The sequence below is a fragment of the Echeneis naucrates genome, chromosome 15 (genome assembly GCF_900963305.1).
Source record: "Echeneis naucrates chromosome 15, fEcheNa1.1, whole genome shotgun sequence".
NCBI lineage: Eukaryota > Metazoa > Chordata > Actinopteri > Carangiformes > Echeneidae > Echeneis > Echeneis naucrates.
The window spans coordinates 22,442,978-22,467,940 of NC_042525.1; the positions used below are offsets into that span (position 1 = coordinate 22,442,978).

At 41.6% G+C, this 24,963-nt stretch overlaps 1 protein-coding gene across 1 annotated transcript in view; it reads right to left on the minus strand.

Annotated features, from left to right (window-relative positions):
• The window catches only part of tjap1 (tight junction associated protein 1 (peripheral)), a 50,461-nt gene extending 32,808 nt beyond the window's left edge, over positions 1-17,653 (minus strand). Inside the window, exon 1 of the mRNA XM_029520760.1 lies at positions 17,308-17,653. The gene's annotated coding sequence lies outside the window, so the exon portion shown is untranslated. The remainder of the gene's footprint in view (positions 1-17,307) is intronic.
• Between the last annotated feature and the right edge of the window lie 7,310 nt (positions 17,654-24,963).

The window sequence follows — 24,963 nt, forward strand, 5'->3', positions numbered from 1 at the left end:
TAACTGACCAGTAAAAGACAAATTACAAACCAGTAATTGGCCCACAATGCAGCAATAACTGATCAGTAACAGACCAATATTTTCCCTGTAATAGACTGTTAACTAACCGATAAAGCCTGGTTTATGGTCCTGTGTTAAGTCAACACCATATCTACGTCGTAGGGTAGGGAGACTCACCACAGCTTGACGTGCACCTCCCAAAAAAATGTACATGTCGAGGAGACACAGACCCTGTGCAGAGCGAGAGGGCTGTGATTGGTTTGCTTCGTAGCAACGTATTTCCAGTTTTCGGATTTCCGAATTTCCAGATTGCGCCATCCCTGCCATTTTTAAACATCTTGTTGTACATGGACGGACCATGGATCAAGTCAAGGGACGACTCATTGAGGAAGTCAGAAAATATGAGCACTTTTACAACGCCTCAAGCCAGAAGGTAAACAAAGAATCAACTAGAGTCAATAACCATTCCGGACAGGAGTGCAGCCCCCTAACCCTGTGGCAGTGAATTGCACTGCGACGAAATGGAATGACGGCGAAGATGAAGAGTTCACGTCGGCGTCACGGCAACAGCGTAGGTACAGTGTTGATTTAATGCAGGACCATAAATAAGACATAACACACCAATAACACTAACAGACCAATAACTGATCCTAAATTAGGCACACGCACACTGTGTGTTGGCTGCATCACAGCCATCCGTCAGGAATAGCGGCTTAAAGCAACTGCAACAAGAAGCGGAGTGACCAGCTGATAACCTGCCACTGACATTAGCGACACTCAACTCCAACATAAGGTCAAACTGCAAGAGATGGCATGCTGGGAAAATCAACATCAGCAGCAGAAAGGACTGCATAGACAGCATGATTGAGTCCAACACAAGAAAACAGGTTGTGTGGAACCTGCATTTCGTCTCAGTCTTTGCAGAACTGGTAACAGACACAAGCAAATTCAACAATATTTATGATAAAATTCAATTTGCTAGGAAAAATGCAAAAACCTAAGGCAATTGTAACAAACTTCTGATGTTCACAGTAAACTAACATGATTCATGATTCATCCACTTTCATGAGGATAAAACCTTTTCCTAGGCACTACAGACACCAACTACACTGATCATTTCACCTCACCTGACATTTACCTGTCTGTGGTCTTTATGTTGACCACAACCGGGGAAAAGCTACCCAGTCTCAGGAGTCATGCAGCAACAATGTTGGCGCCCAATACCAATTTTATTTAGTTATTACTATTATTTTTTACCCCCCATTGTGCCGCCCCTATGCATCGCATATAGTGCATACCCACTTTTTGCGCCATTGACCACCAAACTAGTAGCACTTATGAGTCACCTCAAGGTCGAAATAGTCAAAAGGTAGTCTAAAACCAGTCACCCAATGACGCTCACACTTATCAATTGTGCAGTAGAGAAGAGTTAGCTCATCTTGTCTGTGGCAAATTACCACTCAAAGATACAGGATTACTGTCAATTATCAAACCTAATTAAGATTCCCCCCTGCTTGACTAGCTACAGTGTTTGTCAATCAGACATAGTGACATTGACAACGAACAATACTTTAAACGGCTGGAAGTTATGCTAGCTTGGAGGACAATACTGTGTTGTCACCACAAGAGGGCAATACATTACACCAGAGGTCTCCACCTCTGGTCCTGCTTTAGATGTTTTAGATGTTTCCTGCTCCAACACACCTGATTCAAATTATCAGCTCGTCATCAAGCTCTGCTCAGTGATCTTAACTAGTGTTAAGATCAAGCTCAGTCAGGTCGCTGAAGATTTGACACGAGGTGTGGCTCTGCTGTTGATTCCACTTCACCAACTTTTACCAAGTTCACAATGTTTCTACGTCCAGTTTGACCTCAGAACCTGCTGTTGTGCTGACACAAACTGACAAAGGTTCAGCCAAACAAAGAACAAACATGTTTATTGTAAATAAATTACTGAGATGGTTCTATTGGTCAGCTTCATTCTCATCAGCACAGTCTGTTACCCAGAAGGCCTTTCCCCTCCCATAAGCTCCTATTTATACGTTACACACAGACACTTCTATTCCAACACTACTTGTCTATCAACTGCAATGCATTGTGTTTCACCTCCCACCCAGGTGTATTAAGTCTGACATGAAAATTGAGGACTATCAACCAATCAGAGATTCCTGATTCCTACCCATAACCTTTGAGCAGAGACATGAAATCCCACAGTCCCTTACACACACACACACACACACACACACACACACATTATGATTTGGCACTATATAAATAAGTGTGATTTGATTTAGGTAGCTTGCTTCAGTCCTGTTTCGGATTCAAACAGGCGTTTGAGGAAGAACACTGAGTAGTTTGAAACCAGTGGGGGCGCTGCCATAAACAGGAAGGTGGGGCCCTTTCACCTGATGGATGCTTTTGGTCAGTTTTGAGTGACTGACTTTCCTGCCTTGTCTGATGACAGAAAAAGTCCTCTTTCAGCTTTGTTACCCATAATACACTTCCCTTTATAGATCAACAGATTTTTCACAGATTAACTGTATAAATCAATTTGTCTTGTCTGAAAGGTCACTGTGGCGTTTTCATGCAAAGATGGAGAGATGGTGTCTTTGTCTTCAAAGAGGTGGACATAAAGAGCATCTCCTGCAAGTGATGAGACTCCTGAGACGTACCTGGAAAGTCAACAACCACAGAAACTGAGGCAGAGGAGTAGGTAGCCTTGGAACGTGTGTTCACTGTTCTTTCCTCCTCATGAAACATTTGCAGCAAATTTTTTAAATATTTCAGAGCATGTGTTGGTCTCAGTCCTGGGCTTTGTTAACACGACACTGTTTCTCCACATTAACATCACCATGTTCATCTGGGAGATCAACTGAAACCTGCATGGCAGAAATAATCTCAGGAGTCCTGCTCCATACCACGCCTAGTGATGAAGAACATCTTTAGTTGTGACGTGTTTCCTCCTTCCTCAACTAAACTGAAGCCGGATCAGTTTGCCCAGACCCAGTAGATCTAGGTGGACCCAGCTGACTCAGCTCTACACAAAGGAGTCTTTCAGCTTGAGTGAGGTAAACACAACAAGACCCCAAGACTGTGATAAAATATGAATGTAGACCATATCGCACCCTGGATGTCATTAAAACACAAAAACCTTCTGCAAAGAAAAAGCTTCCTGAGGTTAAAATCATCTGAACACATATCTGTGAAACCGTGATTACTCTGCTCGACATGATCGATCTTCAGTCAGCTGCATCATGTCGTCACTCTGCTTTAGTGACTCAGCTTTGTTTCATTCTGGTTTAATACGTTGATGTGTATTGCTCAGCTCTCATCGCCGTGCTCAAGCTGCTTCTGCAGCATCACACTAGTTAAGATCAGCCTGTGATTTTAAAAAGGATGTTTGTGAGTCAGGAGGACAGTGCAGACAAGGAGGTGGGCGCTGATGTCAGTGGACTGGTTGCTGCCCCATAGTGTTGATTTTGACAAGCATTTTTTACATTTATTTTTAGTCTTTTGACAAAAATGCCATTCAGTTTTAGTCTCCCAAAATGCTTTAATTTGCTCAAGTTTTCTTGAGTTAGTCTTTAAACAGTCTTGAATAAAGTACCTGACAGCTATATTTGAGTAAAAGTACAGTTAACTTACTGGAAAATGACTCAGAAGTAAAATTGAAACTCACCTATTAGAATATTACTTAAAGGAAAGTCTGTGAAAGTGAATATCAAAAGTATTTTTACATTAAATGTATAATTAACAAGTATTCTATAACAAGTAAATGCTGTCAATTAAATAGAAATGTTTTCAAAAATATGTTCATGAACAATTTCCATATTCTCAAACAACCAATAAAAATAGTTGGCATCTGTTTGTGGCCTGGTGCCTACAGCACTGAGTATGGGGGACTACACCGTGCAGCACTCCAGCCCTCAGTAAGACACAAGCACACTCACATGCACAGGTATGCACACACACACACACTCACACACTCACAGGGTATATGCAGGAATCCTGCAGTTAATCTTTTGTCAAGAATTCTTAAAGACCTTTGCAGAATGTTTTAAGACCTTATCGTCACTTCGGGCTGCGGGTTAACTTACTAAACAGTTGTAGCTTACAATGAAATCTATAAACCACAACCACCAGCAGCAAAGCTCAAAAGAAATAAATTAACCAAGAGCAGGGTTGATCAAAATACATCTTCATTCACACAAGTGACACTTACTTGTTCACAAGGACATCTTGGTTAATATTATAAATACAGATCAAAGTCATGATGTCTGCCTGCCTTTGGTGGGGGCTTTGACAGGGTTGACCCTTCAAGGTTCCATTGATCTGTCTGTAAAGTTCATGTAGGTAGTCACAATCTGTACACTAAAGCTCATGAAGGTAGGTAAAGTTGGTGCAGTAAATCTCCTGGTTGTTCTCAGCAACAGGCTTCAGACATTGTTTAAACTCACTCATCTCCAATCAGGATTCCACAAACTGTGATTTCTCCATTTCTCTCTGTGCTCCACTGCACCAGTAGACATCACTTCCCCCGACCTCTGCTGGCCTCCCCTGATCCCAATGGGTCGCTGTTATGAACGTGTCACCCTACACGCAGGGCCCAGAGCTATTTTGGCTGAGCCCGCTGCTCATAGATGTTTTTTAACAGTTGGGCGCTTTAAGAGCATGTTGGACACAAAGTGATTAACAGATGACTAGAGCTGTAACAATTCCAAATGTTGCTACACAATTAATTGTCTCAGAAATAATTGCGATTACCAATTGTCCACAATTGTGTCTTTCCGTCCAATTTTTAAAAAACTTTATCCAACATTATGCAAGTCCAGGTGTCATTACTACCACTTCTTGACTTGCATTTTTTCCCAACTCCCTTGTCATTTTAGTTGATATATATGGACAAGTGACAACAATTAACAGTTTAAATAATAAATAATAATAATAATAATGCAACTATATAGTCCTCTGAAAATAGGGCATGGGGTGGCGGGCGATTAAAAAAAGAAACAACCATGTTCAGTCTCTCTGATTTGAGGCTGGACCTCTCTGTGCTGAACATGCGCTGTCACCTTTATATTGTTGTTTAATTGTGCAAACTGTGAGGGAAGGTGATTTTTCTTTAGATGCCGTCTCAAATTGGTTGTGCTAGCATTTTTACTGCGACCGTTTTGTTACATAGCCGGCAAATCATTTCTTCCAGATTTGCGGGCTCTCCCCTCTGATTTGGCTTGAAACCAAAATAATCCCACAACGGAGAAGTTGTACTACGTTTAGAAACAATCTCCTTCTCGTGTCTCGTTGTCCAAATTCAGTGTCAAAATGATGCTATAACTGAAAGCAGGATGACAGTCTAGTCCCTTCCCAAATAACCAATCATTTAGCTGAAACCAGTTGGGCTTGCAGACTCCCTACGTTCTGACAGGACCAGGACCAGGACACTGTCAAGCAACACTTTATTACCAACACTAAACAAAAGCTCCAGTGAAAAGTGAACGTGTACCAGCTTAATGTTATGGGCAGTTCTCACAAAACTACCCAATTCTCTTTGGATTGTTGACGTTAGAAAGCCGATTTGACTTCACATCTGTAAATCACTGCGCGTGAGGCGTCCTCTGATGGGACAGTTACTGTTCTGTTGCATTGTAGGATGGAAACTGACACCGGAAATGTGTTTTATAGATGCAAACATCTCATGAAAACAAACCCCACCACCCCACAAAAATTGCTTTAATTGCAGTTAAACAAAGAAACCGCAACTAACTAAAAAACTATTACGAAATAATTGTTACAGGCCTACAGATGACATGCAGTCCTGATTAACCACACATTCACCCAGCATTTTTTTCATTTTTGTAATAACGAGTAATAAAGATCTTTATGAGAAATACAATGAAAAAAGTAGGTGTTTTATTCTAGGAATATAACGTTAAACGAACGTTGGGGGGGGGGGGGGGGGGGTTAATTATAGCCATTCCCAAAAGTTACTTCAGTAATGTCACGAAGCATTATTACACGGGAATGCGGTGCAACAGATGATTGTAAATAAGGACACTGCAGCCTCCTGTTTATGGGGCACACACTTTACCCACCAAGCTGCTAGCGCCACAGACACAATGCTAATGTTACAACAAAAAACAAGCTATTATTGAGGCAAATGTTAAACGAGGCCATCACATTTCAAGACGCTTTCAAATTTGGTCAAAAATGATGTTCTTTGTTACATAATTCTTGATTTCTCAACATCTTTGTGAGAAAGCTGTAAGTTTCTACTGAGAACTAGTGGAATGTGGAGCTGGGACATAGAGCCAGCCTGATGTCACTTTCTCACCCAAACCCCAAATTAAACATACTTCCACTGAGAAAGAATGAACAGTTTAGCTTCCCCCTCAGCATTGTGCGCGCACAAACACACACACACACACACACACACACACACAATTTTGCCTTTAATGAGGACAGTGAAGTGTCTAATTGACCTTCACACAGTCTGAGGACAGATGGTGTACGTCCGTCAGCCATGAATCCCATGTGCTCATTAACCCCCCAAACACACATTTCTTTCATTAACTCTGAAAATATGCCTCACATACAGCCACACGAGCACTGTCCAGAGCAGCACAATTCTGATCAGCCAGTTGAGCAACACCCCAGTTGAAACCAGGGGTGTTGCTCATCACTTTAGATTCAGGTCCTGTCCAAATCTTTTCCTCAGACCTCACTTCCTGTTGGTGTTTTCTGATTTCACAGAGAATCACAGAAGCAGACGGTTTCCTAGCAACAGACTAGTATAGTTCTATATGACCGGCTGGCCAGACTGAAACCACGTCAGCCAGAGAATTTCCACATCACATTAACATCAACTATGTAAGTATTCTAAGTGACAACACAGATTTTGTATGATTAGCTCAGGGTTTGGAGTTGGTTTTCAGAATAAACAGCTGAGTTTGGTGACATTGTGTTTTCTCAGTATAAGGCAGAGGCTGGTGAGGACCAACATTGAAGAGGAGGGAAATACATTAATCCAACTTTGTTTAAAAACAGAAAAACAAATACATTTAGTTTTTATCCTAAAAAATGGCCTTTAGCTGAAAATAAAGTGACTATTCACATATGAAAGAGAAAACACATACAAACACATACAAATACATAAGAACTCAAATGTGTGAATATGGGAAACATGGATGTTGTGTAGAATGAAATACAGTCCATAATTGACACCTCCCATTACAGTAACATACCTGCCCTGTCTGATTGTTTAGATGTGTCCCAATTCAAGGGCTGTATCATCTGGAGAACGCAGTCTATAAAGGTGTGGTCCTTCTTGGTGTTGTAGACCACAAACACAAATGTTTTCAGAACGTTGGTTGTGTTGGGATAGTTTGGATCTTCAAATGAAGTCTGTGCAGGATGGGATCCTTGAGTAAGGAGACAGTTTTTACACTAAAGATGATACAACATGTTTGTTTTGAGTTAATAATTTTTGCACATTTTCTCCCTGTGTATATTTCTGAACATTGTGCACAACATCTAGAGAGTCCTATTTGTAAATCTGCTTGCCAATAAACCAGTTTCTGATTCAATATTCAATTCTTTTTTTTTCCTGTCTTTATTGAATAAGACAGCTTGAAGAGTGACAGGAAATTGGCAAGACAGAGAGACTGGTGAATTACATGTGGCAAGTTACATTAACTGGAACCCAACTGTAGTTGCTAACAAGGAACTTGTAGACTCAAGTTTATGGGGCACGCACTCCACCTGCACCCCTCAAATTCTTTTGATGATCACTCAATCATTTGAATTTGTCATCCACAATAGTATGTGGTTTCAGCTACACAGATGTCATATTGTTCAGTTTCCAGACATTTATATGTTTTTCCCAATGACAGCTGGATGCATCATAAATCATGTCCCTGTAGACTCCCATATTAAAATGTCCAACTTTAGAGAAGAAATGAAAATATTAGTAGGATGTGGCTGCTTTGAGTGACCGGTAGGTGAGTGTTTGCTTGCCAAGGCTGCTGCTCATTTTTTAATTAGCAGGGGAAAGAGGGCACAGTGGAGCAGCAGCTCATTCTGGGTCTCAAAGCTGCTCTTTGGAAACCTGTGGATGACGTCACAGAGGCTGCATCCATCATTATTAACAGTTCTGTTGGCCAGGGGAAAAAAGCTTCCTGAAGACATCACCATTGGAACATCTGACAATCACTGAATTCATGAATCAATAAAGAAAATGACTTGCAACTCTGAAAATTGAATCAGCTGAATGTCAGATGCTCAGTCTCACAGGCTGCTACGAAGCTCAGCGGGGTCACAGGTAGCCCCCCTTCACAGCTAGTTGGAGGACATGCAGTATTCCATGTGTTTTAGGTTTACATACAATTTAAATATATGCAGTGAGTGAGTGTGTGAGTTCAGACTGTATCTGTAGTTGCAAATAATCAATCTCTCCCTCCCTCTCCCAGTACAGCTCCAAAATTTTGAAGAAACCTTGCTGTGACCTGAGTGGTTCAGATGAGAATAGTAGCATACTGAGATCACTGACATTCAACCAAACATGATGATGTCTTACACAAATCACTGTGAAAGTTTCCCATCAGGCCCTGCTCAACAAATGGCAGCGTGAAGTTTCTAAATGTCAAATCAGTCCATAGAATCCTCAGTAGACGATGAAACTCCTTGCTTTCATGTCAGCATAACACAAAACGGCACTTATAGCTCCATGACCAGTTCTTGGCAACTTAGAACAGAACATTCACATGATCTTTTTCTATCCGCCTTATTCCTGGGGGCGCTGATGTAGAAACAATTATGGGTTGAGCCATTTGTTTGCTAGCAGTTTATTTGAAAGTTTGAAAGTGTGGAACATGTTGCACTGTTTGTGATTGTACTAACAACCAGACAAAGGTGAATCTGTGTTTTGAACATGCACCCTGGACTAAGAGAGAATGTTGTTGTGAGAATCAGTAGTTTCCACTATCTACCCACATATGAAGAACCCAGATTGAAAATTGAAAAGACCAGCTAAAACATTAAACATGTGCTCTTTTCACTTTGTTGACAAAAAGCCGATGGAGGAACACCCGAACCGTACTTCGTGGTTGGGATATGACAGACCATTGGAGTTTTAGATCCTTTGTAATGCTGATGAGCCTTCATGAATGTGGTGTGCTTTATGATGTTTAAAATGTATGTGCTTCACCCTTTTCAGCTCAGCATTCTTTCTTGTGCCTGCATTCTACTTTGTACATCAGTGCATGATGTCCCTGTTTTCCCCTGTCTGACTGCATTCTCAACCTGAATTGAAAATACCTTAAAAGATATATACAATACGTACAATGTTTTTTTTTTTTTTTTTTTTTTTTACAAAAGCATCATATATCATTAAATGCTGTGAAAATGATTATTAAAAGTACCAGAACAATCAACATTTACCTTCCAAAGGCTGGCAGCAGCGTGGCTGCAAGATCTGTCTTGACCTGCAATACATGCACACCCTGCTGTTTGTATTTCACCTGATGTTGAAACTAAAACCCAGACTCAGTGATAAGGGACTTTAAGGCTTTGGCTGAGCTCTATGTCCCCCTTAAGGTAAACAAGATTCTGTCCCATCTCTTTCAGCAAAACACAACCAACCTGATTACTGTGTAAGTACTGATACGCCTCAGAGCTTTTTCGATTATTCATTGCCTCACCATCTGAAGCGACAATAGTTAAGGACGTAGCTAAAAATGCTGCAGTAAGTTATATTAGGCCACTTTTTCAAGTCATCCTCCCACCCCTCTACAATAGTAGGCAGCGCGATTGTAATGTCTCGTTTGAGCTGCGACAGCTGATGTTCCTGCATGGTTTACATCTCTAACACTCATAGAAAGTGGATTAGCGCGAACAATTAACATGTAAAGAAATGGCAGTTTCAGTTCATACTGGAAGTCGCACCCATAATTCACGCAAGGGCCAATGGGGGCTAGAATTAAAGGTGGATAATACAGACATGATGAGTGAGTTAACACCATGACTGACTACGGCTAAATAAACCTCAAGCCTTGTCATTACAGACAGTCAGGGTTGGCATTAGCACAAACAAACTGTGCCAGCTACTATCCATTATAAACAAACAAAAAAGGTAAGACACCTGAAGGAACTGCTCTGAAACCACAAAACTCCAGTCCAACAGTCTCTGGTGAAGCATCTACAAGTCTGTGCCTGTGTTGCATCAAAACATTGACTTGTTTCTGCTGGTTTCTCTTCCAATCACCTGCTCACGTCTTCTGCAACCAGGAGAGCAGTGTGTGCGCCAGACATGATGAATAAAATGCACATTGCACCAATCTCTTTGTCTGTCTTATCCACAGCCACTTTGACATGATGTGGACTGGATGAGCCAGTCTGATTAGAGGAACGAGTCCTTAAATTAATCTGGACAGCTCTAATCTACTCACAGAACAAAATATGATGCATTACAAGTAGCAACAGTTATATAAAATAATATAAATCTCCAAATTGGGCATAGTCACGATTGCTTGTTCATGTCAAAACATGACAATAATACAGTAGAAGATTGTATCAGCCTAATATTGGTCTCTGTTCTCCCTCCAAAAACAGTTTAAGGATAATATCAGCGACGTTATTATTGAGTTTTATTATTTATTTTATTTGATTTAAACTTTTACTTTATGGTTTGGCATTTAAGTCCCTTTGTGGTTGGCTAGTCAAGCCTGCAGCAGTGAAACAAAGTCAGAACCTCAACCAGTTGATGTTGTGTGATCTCACAAGTGTGTGTTGGTGAGACAGAGACAGTTCTTAGTTAATTTGGGGTCTGAAATTTTCTGATCTGTAGCCTGGGAAAATCAATCAAGTACTTATTTTAGTGACTTTGGGTCAAAAGAATCAGATGCAGTCTGTGTCAATTTTCACTTCTGCCATTGGACTGAACACGCTCCTTAAAAGGGCAAGGAAGCAGAGAAACGTGACACAATTACAAGAGATGATTCTAAGCGTTCCATCTTCTTTATGAACTTTCTCTCATGAGTGTAGCATTACACTCATGCCAAAAGAAAAAAACAAAAACAAACAAACATTAAAATTATGTCAAAACTGAAATTCATCATGTGTTTGAAGTAGTAGTTGATTAGGGACCAGATTCACAAAACTTTCTTAAGAAAAAAAAAATCTTCTTAAGGGCCATTTTTTCCTAACTTCTGTTTTAAGAATAAAAAAAAAATAAAAAAATTATATTCTCAAATTAAGCTCTTAAGTATTTTCTTAACTTTCTTCATAGGTTTCTTCTTAAGAAAAAACAAAGTTCTCAAATTTGTTCTTATGTTTCAGACAACCGTGACCCATTTTAAAATTCCTACAGTGGGGAGATAAGCCTCTAATGTAACTAATCTCCTCCAGTCGAAAATAGTATGGGGGCTGCCATGATGTGGGTTTGTTGCTTTGAGGTGTCAACTGGAGGGGTGGTGGATGTTGTGGGTAAGTTGCAACACGGTAGTTGAAAAAGTTAGAGACCCTGTTCGTTGTTTTCCAGGGGACACCTTAACTTCGGGTTAGCTGTGCTGTGGAAAGGAAGGAAATATGCCGGGCTCTATTGAACTAGCAAACTGCAACATCGCCTTGTCCTCGTCCTTCCTCCATCCACCTACTTACCCTGCAACGCTACAATACTTTCAGCTCAACTAGCCTCTCAGCTCCGACGTGAAATCCGCCCACTGTTTCTTGACACCTGCACCGTCTCTCAGCGTCTTGGCCACTTTTGCCCACCCTGTAGACTTATTTTCAACTGATATTCCCATATCTTCTATTTTCCCAAGTAGTATTTTTTTTTTTCTTACATTCATTTCCTCAATTATAACGTCCTTTTAAATGTTTATTGGCTCATACAACACAACATATTAATTCATGATGTATTTTAAGAAGTTTGTAAGTCGGAAAATAAAGAAATTTGTAAGATTTGAGACTGCTCTTAAAGTATTGAGGAATTGCACTTGAAAACTTTCTTATGAACTTCTTAATTTAGATCTTAAGGCATTACTTAAGATCTTTAACACTGTCAGCTCACATTCATGCTGAAATGTCAATCACTTATCTATGTAATATCAGATGTGCAGTGGCTGCGTCATGCTGCGTGGTTCCCACTTATTACATAAAGTCCATTCTCCCCCTTCGTTATTACAAAAATCTGCAATCTGTATGTTAATGCAGGTTTATTGATCACCGTCAAGATACAGAAACCTGTCAGTCTCTTTATGTGAACTCACAGCTGGAAAAACAACATGATTCTAAAGGGAAGCAGGATGAAAAATAAACCAACACTAACCTTTGAAAGTTTTGATCCCACAGAGATGACAGTTTCTATTTAAAGACTCTACTGCCTCAAATACACAAAGAGAATATTAGCTGAAGGTTGTTCTGCAACTTAGAGCAGGACTGATCAATTGTGATCAGCAAACCATTATCTTATCTATAAGCCAGGTTTTATTTAATAAGTCTGACCTAAATGTGTTTAAGGGATTCATAGTGAGGAGACACCCCCCCTGCTTCCGACAAATCCATCAACTGTTTTATGGTCTATTTTCCTCTAAATAGGACCATGACTTAGAACTGAACATCATGTTGGAGTGTTTCCTCTAGGATTTTTTTCAGCAGCAGGGGCAGGCTGTCTGGGGCCTTGGTGGCGTAAACAAATTACACTTGACTGCAGATTTAACTTTTACACCCTATTTATTGGCTGGCCAGTGGAAAATGGCTTATCACCTTCCAACGAGTACAACCTGTACACCTCAGCCATATACAATGTCAGATAAAGGCTGAATGTAAAAAGGAAAAAATAAATGATACAATAAAGTTAAGTCAGTAAAAGGCTAATGATACCTGACTACCTGACATCTTCCATCAGTTGTGTTTCTCTTCTTTGAGATATATTTGAACAAGCTCATCTGAAAATGCAGTCAGCAGTTAATACAACATGGCGTGTAGATATTAGCTTAATGCTATCAATTAGTTTACTCACGTTAGCGTCACAGAGTTGGCACCGGGCCCAATTAACTTAAGCTAACAGTATTTTACGTAACGTTAGTTGGCCATCAATACTTTATGAACTGCACTAAGGTGGTTCAAATCCTATTTATTAGATAGATATCACTTTGTACATGTTAACAACAGCTCCTCCTCACGTACTATAGCCAATTATGGAGTCCCACAGGGTTCAGTACTTGGACCAATCCTCTTCACTCTATATCTGCTTCCTTTAGACAAAATTATCAGGAAACATAGCATCAGTTTCCACTGTTATGCAGACGACACTCAGCTGTATTTATTAAGGAAGCCAAATGAAGTTTCACAAATAGTCAGACTGCAGACATGTCTTGAAGACAAAATTCTCGATAACCCAAAATTTTTACTTATAAATTCTGACAAAGCTGAAGTTGTTGTCCTAAGCACCTCAGAGAAATCCTATCTGATCATTCAATCTGTCTGGACGGCATTACTTTGGCTTCCAGCTCCACTGTAAGAAACCTTGGACCCTGAAGAAGAAGAAACCATGTCCCTTTGACCAGGACATGTCCTTTGTCCCTCACATAAAACAAGTCAGTAGGGCAGCTTTCTTCCTCCTGAGGAGGGGACGGGGGAAAAAAAAAATAAAATAAAAAATCAGAAACATCCTCTCTGAAGCGAATGAAGAAAAACTAGTCCATGCATTTGTAACTTCTAGGTTGGACTACTGTAACTCATTACTATCTGGATGTCCAAACAAATCTCTAAAAGGCCTTCAGTTGATTCAGAACGCTGCTGCACGAATATTAACAGGAACTAGGAAAAGAGATCATATCTCTCCTGTGTTAGCTGCTCTTCATTGGCTGCCAGTAAAATATAGAGTAGAATTCAAAATCCTTCTTTTAACATATAAAGCTCTTAATGGCCATCAAAGCTCCATCATATCTCAGAGAGCTCATAGTTCCTTACTGTCATGGCAGGCCACTCCACTCTCTAGATGGAGGTTTACTTGTGGCTCCTAGAGTCTCCAAGAGTAAATCTGGAGGCAGATCTTTCAGTTATCAGGCTCCTCTTCTATTGAGCCAACTTCAAGTATCCGTCCAGGGGACCAGCAATTTTCAAGACCAGGCTTAAAACTTCTTTGTATGACAGTTTACAGTTAAAAAGTTAAAACTCACTTATTCTTTAGCTATGCTGCTGGGGGAAGGACTGAGCACTTTTCTCCCTCTCTCTCTCTCTCTCCCCTTCCCCATTGTATGCGCCGAGATACAAACAACCATGTTTCTCCTAAATCCGTCTCTCCCAGTTTTAAGTATGCGTACTGCATTTACTAATCATGTTTCTCCAAAGTCTCCCAGTTCCTCTCCTCTCTCTCCCTGTCCTCAACCTGCAGGTAGTGAATCATCGCCAACCTATGTTGCTCCCATCTCTCTATTAAATCCATACAGAATCATGTTCCCACCCTACACCTGTTTTGAATATTCCCTCCCCCTGCTCTCATTCTCTCTTTGCCCCCCCCCCCCCTCTCAACCCAACCAGTCGAGGCAGATGGCCGCCGCCCCCCTCCCCGGTTCTGCCCGTGGTTTCTGCCTCTTAAAGGAAGTTTTTACTTGCCACTGTTACCAAGTGCTAGCTCATGGGGGATCTGTTGGGCCTCTTTAAACCATTTTAGAAAGAGCAAAGTGCCTTTGTTGTGATTTGGTACTATAAAAAAATCAATCTGATTTGATCAGATTTTTTGATTTAAATGTCTTTTTAATTTGTAGAATCTCTTGTGAGTTATCTTAAGCTAATAAGTCTACCTTTTCTCCGGTAAGTCGCTGCCCTATTTTCCAAGACAACACTCTTCTGACTCTCTGACCTGGTGCCTGGGTCCCTGGAGTGATGTCACTTTCAAGGCCATTCTCTCAGGAGTAATTAACATTGTATTAACTCCAATAGGCCCACCTGCCCCAACCCACCGCTCATCACCAGGCTGTGCTGTGAAGGTGGAGAAATGCTGCTGTGGTGTATTTGCAACAATGGGGGAAAAAAAAAAACATTTAAAATTAAATTTGAAGGAGTGGTGGCTCGCCACTTCTAAATGAGTGTAGCTGAAACAATGTGTTGTACTGAAGAGACTGAGGCCATTAACTCATTAGAAAAATGTGTTAACAAATCAAAAGACAAGTGGGATCATTTTCCCATAGACTTCATGCAATCTGACTACTTCTTATAACCAGTGGAGTGACTGCTTGATGGTCATTAGAACAGAAATAGGGTGTAAGACTTTTCAACATTGGCTTCACTTCAGAGTCCAGGTCCAGGGCCACACCTTTACCAGATATGACATGTGAACTATCAAGCAGTGAGATTTTGATAACAAGGCTTGATGGTCATTAGAACAGAAATAGGGTGTAAGACTTTTCAACATTGGCTTCACTTCAGAGTCCAGGTCCAGGGCCACACCTTTACCAGATATGACATGTGAACTATCAAGCAGTGAGATTTTGATAACAAGGAACCATGTTCTTAAAAACTAAACACACATCATGGAAATTTTACATTTCAGAAAATAACACATTTGACCAAGAGATCTGTTTTGTTCCTGCAGGAAAGGGGAGCTTCAGTGGGAGCAATGATGTTTGCCACTTTAATGTTGAATTAGTGGATTGAGATGCAAACGGACTTCATTTCTTTCAGTGCTCTGAGGTGAGAACGTGGAGCAGCTCTGACTAATGTTAATGTAATGTGTACTGAAGAGGGGCCGCTGTTTCTCTACACCAGATGATGGAGACCAAAAACAAACACTCTCCTGTCTGTCTGGATGCAAACGCTGTAAGCTGATGAGAATTCTTCATACGAGACCTCACACACAGACCTTCTCATTATTTGACTTAAACTGAAAGGATTATTTCATAACCACTCAAAACAGCGAACTGAAAATATAATCATAACCCCTGTAAATAAATAAATTAGTCTCAGGTTCCAGCTTTCTTTATCTTCCAGCTCTGGAGTCACGATTGGCGAAACACCACCTCGGTCAACTGACACATTAGTAATCAATCGATTATGGGGGGAAATAATTTAACAGATAAATTGAAAACTGTTGTGAGGCAATTCTGGACTAGTGGACCTAACTGGTACTGCAACAGTATGTGACCTGCACTATTCAGTCAGCTTTGCAGCTGCAGCACTCCACTGAGCATGCTCTGTCAAAGTGGTGTTTTCAATGTTGGAGTCCAGTAAGAACTTTGAAACAAAGGGTACACCATCTTTGACCACAGGATTCAGTTCTGCTTCACACTAACAATGACAGTTCTCCCTATCTATCAATCTGATGATCACTGACTCACAGTTATCAATGCATCATCTTTGGAAAATGTAAAAAAAAAAAAAAAAAAAAGTAGGGAACAGAAGTATGATTTTTTTTTCTTGAAGACTGACAAAAATTTGCAATAAACAAATCAAATACTCAAATTAAATCCCAGTCATGTAGTGCTGCAAATCTGCACAAAGAAGCAAACGTTTATTTTAACTCAACTTATTTAAACAAACTTTAGAACAGGAAACACAAAATTACAGAACTATTCAAGCACCTCCCAGAGCACAACCTACGTCAGCCTGCAGAGATTTTTTTTCAGGGCAATAAAGCCTAACAACATAACAACCTAAACAAGTTGATGAGTATATTGCAAAGAGTAGAGCAGGTGTCTGCACTCAAGACATTACACAACCATCCCATTTCACCTGCAAGTCACCGGCAGTGGCCTCAGGCCCACCGTGTGTGATGGGTGGAAAATGTGATTTTCACTTTGATGTCGAACATTTGCAAAACTGGTTCTTTTGAGTCTTCTTCAGCACTCAGATATGGCAGGTTTACAAGGTCTGAGAGGACTAGGACTTCTCTGGCAGATCAATGGGCTTAAGTCTTTCTGGACTTTTAAATGACTTTTGTGATCTTAAAAATCTCAAAGCTCTGAGGCTTCCGGGGCCTTTAAAAATCTTGACTCGTGATTGGGTGTCTGAGCCTCAGGTAAGATGGCAAAGGTATGTGTTGGTCCAGGAGCCTGTGTGTGTGTGTGTCTGTGTGTGTCACTACAAACATCCACCTCACGCTGCTGCCAGGTTTCGCCGCCGCCACCACCACAGTCTCCGGCTGACGCCGGAGCTCGAACCGTCCCTGACACCACACCAACGTGACACGACGGCCCGTCAATCCGGGACAAAAGCCGCCGAGCCCCGCTCCCAGCCGAACTGTGGCCCTGTTCACCGCAAAACAAGCTGCCCAACTGTCACACACCGACAGCTGACTCGGTCTGTGCTTACCTGGGAGGCTGTTAGATCGAATCGGCCCGGGTTATCCGCCACAAATCCCAGAGAGCGGACACGAGAGGAAACTTTAGCCGGAGCTCTGGTCTGCTCCTCCGGCGGGGCGAGGAGGGAGTAAAGGAGGGAGTAAAGGAGGGAGGAGAGAGGGGAGGGGGGGGGCTCCGCACAGAGCCGAGGCCGGGGAGGAGCACTGAGGTCCGGCTGCGGAGGAGATCCGAGCAAGGAGACAGCAGCGGAGTAGAAGCGGCCGGCTGAGATGCTCTGTTAACCGGGTTGAGAATCCAGTCAGAGTCGGTAGGATAAAGTTGATCTACTGCAACATTCAGCTGTCGCCATCTTTACCCGCGGGGCATGACGGGTAATCCTTAGGAATCCCGACCCCCACCTCCCAATCCACGTCCGGCGTGTTGACGTCACGAACTTAATCTGTGGAGCTGTGAGGGTTGGAGAGGGAGCGAGTCAGTAGGTTGTTCTGTAGTTGATGGAGTTTGGGTTAGAGTGAGTGAGTTTTACAGTACCCAGGGGCCATATTTATCACACATCTGATAAAAATGCCACTAATACAGACTGTGATCAGCAGTAAAAAGGCTCTGAGACTTTGCCGATGTGCAGTCTTTCTCAGCCATCATTCATTCTTCTTGAGGTACAGCTGCTGTAAAAGACTTCAGTCCTCTTTCAAGCAAAGCAGAAGCCTCGGTCTTACAGAGAAGGTTCAATTGCAACCTGAGAGAACTCTCCAATATGTTGTGGTCAAGAAACAGTGAGAGTGATGAAGAATAACTTTTCCAACATGCACGTAAAATCGTACTACACTAAAAAAAAAAAAAAAAAAGCGAAATCAAAATAAAAAAACATAAATGATGTTAATAGTCATTCATTGTGATTCTGAGCCCACATTTTAATATAACACACACAAAAAATATAATAATATAGTATATTTGATCTCTGTGTGAATTGTAACCTGGCACAAACACATTTGCTCTAATCTTGCCTTCATGTCGTGTCCAACATCACTGACCCAGGTACACAAATATTCACAGTGAATTTGAATGTGACAGGAGTGAGTTCAGGTGAAACAAGCCTGAAGGAAAGAGAGAAAAGTTGAGAAAGAAAAAAGGGGGAGAGGGAAACAATGGTCAGTAGATGGCAGTAAGGTCAAGACTACGGAGAGTGTGAAGGTACAGTAAAAGCCAAACTACAATTTTCTCACAATTTAAACATTATACCGGGCCATTTATCTGTGTTGTTGCCTATATATAAATAACTTGAAGGGATTTTAGATGGGAAGCAGCTATATTTACAAAGGATGCTTATTCAGGACTCGATTTTACACTAAAGTGTAAAGTGTGCAGTGTGTGCAGGACTTTTACCTTGTTATTTACTTTAGAGTCTAAAATGGTTCCAGAGTCTCTAAATAATTCTCATGGAAAAGCCTTTGTTTTTTGTTTTATGTTTTCTTTCTGTGCCCACAAGTCTGTTTAACATCTCCTCCGGCACAAGTTACCAATTACACTAGTTGGGGAGACTGTCCCAAAGTTTTCTAAAGTAATGTTCTGGTAAATTATATCAGGCTTCTTTCAGTGCTTCCCACAGTTATTCTTCTTTTATTTCTTTCTCTGTCGAGGTGATCCCATATTGCCACGATAATATTCAGGTCTGTGCTTTGAGGAGGGTGTTTCACAATCGTCAGTTTTTTATAGCTGCTCTTTCTGAATATGACATTATGCTTTGAATTTCTATCATGCAGAAAAAAAAAAAAAAACAGTTGGTGCTTTTCAGCATTCAGGATCCCATTAATTTAGACAATATGTGCAACACCACTAGCAGAAATATGGCACCATACTTCACTGAAGCACTTATTCTTCCATCCCTCTTCTACTTTTCTTCTCACATCTTGTGAACAGCTGAACCAGAAAGTTTCACCCTTACTTACTACTCTTCATATACTGCCACTCCATGATATTGGAAAATTGGGCTTATATGTATGATTAAGCTTCCAATGAATTCAACTTAACATTTAAACATAGGCATGTAATGCTTATGAATGTCTTGTACAAACCTGGTGAGATCAAACTTTTTCACAAGAAAGAGTTACAAAAATATAGATTTTGGTCATGCATTAACAAGGGTTCCATTCCATTTGGCTTTCAGAGCAAATGATGTTAATCATGCTAATAAATAATTAAAACCAGTATCATAACAAAACCTAAATTCAGAAAAAATCTGAAGTATGATTTTTCTCTGATCAGCCGTAATTTCCTGTTGCATATTGAACTTTTTCATTGCACAACATATTGCTGCCACAAAATGGAATAAGCTATGGTCACAGTGACAAACATGCAGACCAGTAGGACCAGGAACCAGCAGCTCCTCTGAACTGTGAACTATGGCACATCCTCACAAACACAAACTGACAGACCAATTCATCCTCTTGACAAAGCATCAGAAAAGATAAAAGTTTAAGGATCCTGCAGAAGAAAAGGCACTCAGAGATATACTGACCTGTTCTGTCATTACATCAGAGCAGGGTGAGGCTGACTTCAGGGAAAAATGGACACATAATTTTGCAGTGATCAAAGTGTATTTGTGTATTTATGTATTACGTAACATTTACGTATTTATTTCACTATAAAGAAATGAATAAGAAATAAGAGAAGTACAAAAGAACAAAAAAAATTTTCATGATGATCAGTTCAATAAATATACTCACTAAATACGAAATCATTATATTATCATTTCCATTAAAACAATGATGGAAAAATAATTTGAAAATGGTAATAGTTAATTGTTTTAACACAATAAAGAAATCTCTGTTTCACGGATTTCTCCAATGATAATAATAATAATAATAAGAGGAATACGAAGAATAGAAGGTTCCTACATTTGCATATTTAAAAATAACAATTAAAACATTTGCATGTATTTGCATGCATAATAAATAAATATGTAAATATATTTAAGAAATTGATAAATAAATCACTGATGAAAATTTTCTGTGGAAGCCAAATGACAGTAAAAAAGATCATCTGAGCAACCAAACAAACAGCTGAGTCACTGGTTACAAAGCAACAGTATCATGTCCTTCTCTTCCTTCTCCCCATGCAGTTAATAATGAGTTAATTGAATCTAAGCTCTATTTCCTCTGAGCGCCTTCATCTCATTAGCTGCTTGTTAGTGTCGCCTCCTTTAACCACAGAGCCCTTCTAACAAGTTAATAACACATAAAATGTCTTCAATTGATCAGAGGAGGAAGGGGGACTGGGGATGAGCAGTGGGGGGGGGTCAGCTCCACAGGAACACTGAATTACCTTAATCAGAGTATTTCATCAGCAGAACCATATTTGTTTTAAAGAAAATCTCCTGATGCTGATTCTGTTCCGAGTCTGTTCCTCATCCTGGTACTCCAGGATTGGACTCCTGCTCCCTGGTACAGATAGCAGCTGTTGAGCAGATTATCATTTCCCTGCAGGACGGGAAGGCGAAGACAATGTCCAGCTGCTCCACAACAATGCAGATCCACCCCTCTTTCCTCTTATGTGAGAGCTATGGTAGTAATGGAAGTAATGGGAGATATGAACAACACGTCACTGGTTTGAATCCCAGCAGCTGCTGATGTCTTTCCGAGATGTTTCAAACTGAGACTCAGGAAACCAGGACACAAAATTATGGAGTACCAGAAAGTCAGTTTGATACTGATCAATGGTTAATGTTATTATCAGCTGATCTGGAACTGATCAGTGACATGTCTGCTGTCTGGCTCTCAATGAACATGTGGATAGTGACTCTAAATGCAGCTCTTTGCTTAAAATAAGATTGATGGTGTAGAGCTGGTATATATGAAAAATCATTTTATATTTAGTTCTGAATTCATTAAGTGGTCTTCACTCATTTCTATCCGAGCTAATTATGTTTCCAGTCTGTGAAATTCCTCACAGGAAGTTGATTAATGGCAAGTGGCCACACACACACACATTGAATTAGGACAAGAAGCTCAGAGAGATAAGAAGAACATGGATGGCTGTGCAGAGCCCTGATATCAAGTATTAATCTGAACTCACAGATAACGGTGACATCAACATGAAGGTGTTATGTCCCTTCAGCTCAGACATGCTCTAGTGTGAGCAGCTTAGTCCACAGCATCTCTACTGGGCTCAGGTCTGGACCCTGAGCACCGCTGGACCACCCCAGGAGGGAGATTTTCCTTGATGTTCATTGTCCTGGTGCTTGATGCTCCTTCGCCCTCCTCCAGCTGTGAGAGGACGTTGGTCCGCAGAGCTGTTTTTACACCATAATGCTGTGGCTCAGAGAGCTTGAGTCAATGAACAAAAGATTAAAAAATTCAGAAAACATCTTCATCAGTCTGACCAGTCGTGCTGAAAATACTCCCAATCCGTAATATAAATTCAAACCGTCATGGGGTTTGACTCATTATTCAATCTCTATTTGATCTCTTCCTCCTTCCCTGCGTGTGTTGTTGGTGTTTGTGCTGGTGTGAATGTGGGTGAGCTCCACCCACCCAACGAGAAGCTATCCTCTACCTGCGGTGGATAACCTGGTTGTGATCAGTCATCAGTGCTCAGTGTATCAATACCTGGCAGTTAGATCAGTTCTTTCTCTAAATGTTTTGGATTGTGTTGCCGGACTTACGTTTTGCCTTAAGTAAACCTTTGGACTTCCAATTGTCTGCAGTTTCTGTCAGGGTAACCTGTCATGTCCCAATCCACCCAGCATGGACCCAGCAGATGCTCATCAGCTCCATAATACCGTAACACCCCAAGCCTCTGCTCCTGGGCAACATGAAGAACTGCTGACCCAGGTTGCAGGAGGGTTAGTTGAATTGTCTATACTCTTTGACCAAAACCTGGTCCATATGACTGCTGAGTTCTAGGCTACTATGACACCTGTCCCTCCTCCCACCTCCTCTGACCCAATCCTGCTCCACCTCTGCCTTTAACACATCATGAGCCACAAGTTCCTCATCCTGAACGCTACTCTGGTGAGCCCGCTAATTGTCATTATTTTCTGGCCCAGTGCTCTCTAATGTTTGAGCTCCAGCCTTCCAGTTTTTAGAAAGATTGTTCCAAGGTGGCCTATATAAATTCCCTTCTGGCGGGGCAAGGAAGACAGTGGGCTATGGTATGTATGGTAGAGCTGTTCACTGCTGAAATAAAGAAAACATTTGATCACTGAAAGTTGTCCGTAGGTGTGTTCGCGTGTGAGTGTGACTGGTTGTTTGTCTCTGTGTGTTGGCCCTGTGATGGACTGCTGATCTGTCCAGAGTGTACTCCGACCTCCCCCAATGTGAGCTGGGATTGGCTCTAGCAACCCCTGCAACCCAGAACCAGATTAGTGGTTGAAGATGAATGAATGAAGGAATTTGATCACTGGGTCATTGGTACAGACGCAGCACAGACTTTTTCAACTGTGACAAGGGTGATACAGAGTGGCAGCGTTTGCTATTGAATTTGCATCACTAGCAGCCGAGAGTGTCCTCCTTAAAGACCACCTGGAATAACGAAACTGGAAAATGAAAGGTACCAGTTAGCAGGGAAGAGGAGTCAGCTGCTGTGCAGACCATGGCACTTGGGCAGATTTGTTTGGACCCTCACTAACGCCTAATGAGGGCATGGGAAAACCGTTGGAGCACTAACACAGCCTGTCCAGTAAATGGGCAGACTAGTGGTTAGTCATATTTCTGTTTCAGTTCTCCTCCACATTTTCCTCTTCAGACATCGCTGATTCATCAGGGCCAAACCAGTGTTGTGGCTGTGCTGGTTGATTCAGGTGCTGACGGAAATTTGATGGATGGAACTAGTATGTCAGCTGGGCACTGAGACTGTTCCTCTTGAGAAACCAGTTCCTGCTTATTCCCTAGACGTTGGGGTTTTCACAACCATTATGCTCGTAACTGTTCCTGTTGAGATTGCTGTGTCAGGTAACCACAATAGGAAAATGAAATTTTACCTGATAAAATCAACTCAGATACAACTAGCTTTGGGTAGCTTTGGGCTGAAGAAGCATAATCCACACATAGATTGGACAACCAACATATTGTGGGATGGAGAAATTTTTGTCTTACTAACACTTTACATCAGTCATACGTCAGTCTGTCTTCTGCTACAGCTGAGCTCAACATCTCAGGTGTGCCACAGGACTAATATAACCTGATGGATGTTTTAAGTAAAGGAAGAGTGACTTCTTTGCCACTGCACTGCCCCTATGCCATGGCTATTGACCTCCTTCCTGGCACTACACCTCCAAGGTGCTGGTTGTACCCCCTTTCTGCAGCTGGGAGGAGGGCAATGGAGGAGTACATAGGAGAGTCTTGCTGCTGGACAGATTTATCACCACCTAGTGCTGGTTTTTTCTTTGTCAAGATGAAGGGTCTAGCATTGGGCCTTGCATTGTCTACAAGCCCATCAATAACATTATGGTAAAGCATCGCTACCCTCTACCTCTTCAAACATCCTCATGATTTACTCCAGAATGCCAACATCTTTAATAAATTGGACCTTCAGAATGCATACCCCTGTAGTTTGGATCAGAGACGGAGATGAATGGAAGAATGGTGTTTAATGTGGATAGTGTCATGTACCTGATAATGTCACAGTCTGCCCCTGTCTCTCACCATGGGCTCAGTGCGATTCCACTACTCACACCACACCTGCTCTCACTCAGCCATCAGCACACCTGCAGCCCATCACCCGCAATCAACCCAGGTATATATTCACCAGCTCCACACTCACTCCTTGCCAGATTGTTCTTTGCCATGTAAGACTTTACAGCAGTCAGATCTCCTGTTGCTGACCCTGCCTGTTCGCTACCTGCTCTCCACGTCTGCTCCCGCTGTACCTGCTAGCCTTCCATCCCCGTCCATGAGTTCTGACTCAGCTTCTGTCAGCTCTCCCAGCTCATCCTCTGCCTGCTCCCTGTCGGTACCTCAACCTCCTTGGACTGCTCTCCCAGCTTCGACCACCCTGATCACCGACTGCTCCTCTGTCTCCTCATCGGCACTTCAGCCCCAGCGATTGGCTCTGTAGACCCTGGTCTTTACCCGTCCCTGGCAATAAGTCATTACCAACTGTCTACCTCTCAGCTGCTTTTGGGTCCAAACCACCCTGGTGCCAGGTAATGCCTTTTGGACTCACAAATACCCCCAGTGTTTTTCAAGCACTTGTCACTGATGTGACATGATTGGCAGGTGCTACAGGCACTGTTGGAGAACCAACAGTTCATTAAGGGTGAATAGTGTCTTTCATGTCACCATTCTTTTTCTGGGTCTTGTGATCTCAGTAGGCATCATCAAAATGGACAACACAAAGTCCAGACTTAGAGATTGGCCTCAGCCAGGGACTCAGAAGGGCCTGCAACAACTCTTGTTCCAAGTTCCTGCTCATTACCTACTGCTGCAAAAGTTACCCTTGGTTATCATTACACACTACAACTCACTTACCATTATAACCTCCTCCCCTACTGCTAATATCTACCGGTGCACATTTAGAACTACAAGTTTGCATGCACTGTATATTTTCCATGGCTTCTTTTTCTCCTGTTTTCTTCAAGTGGAGGAAGCTGGCAAATCTGCTCCAGATCTCATTCAACAAGATCCTACTCACCACTTCATTGTTAGTGGTTGCATCAGATGTGGCTGTA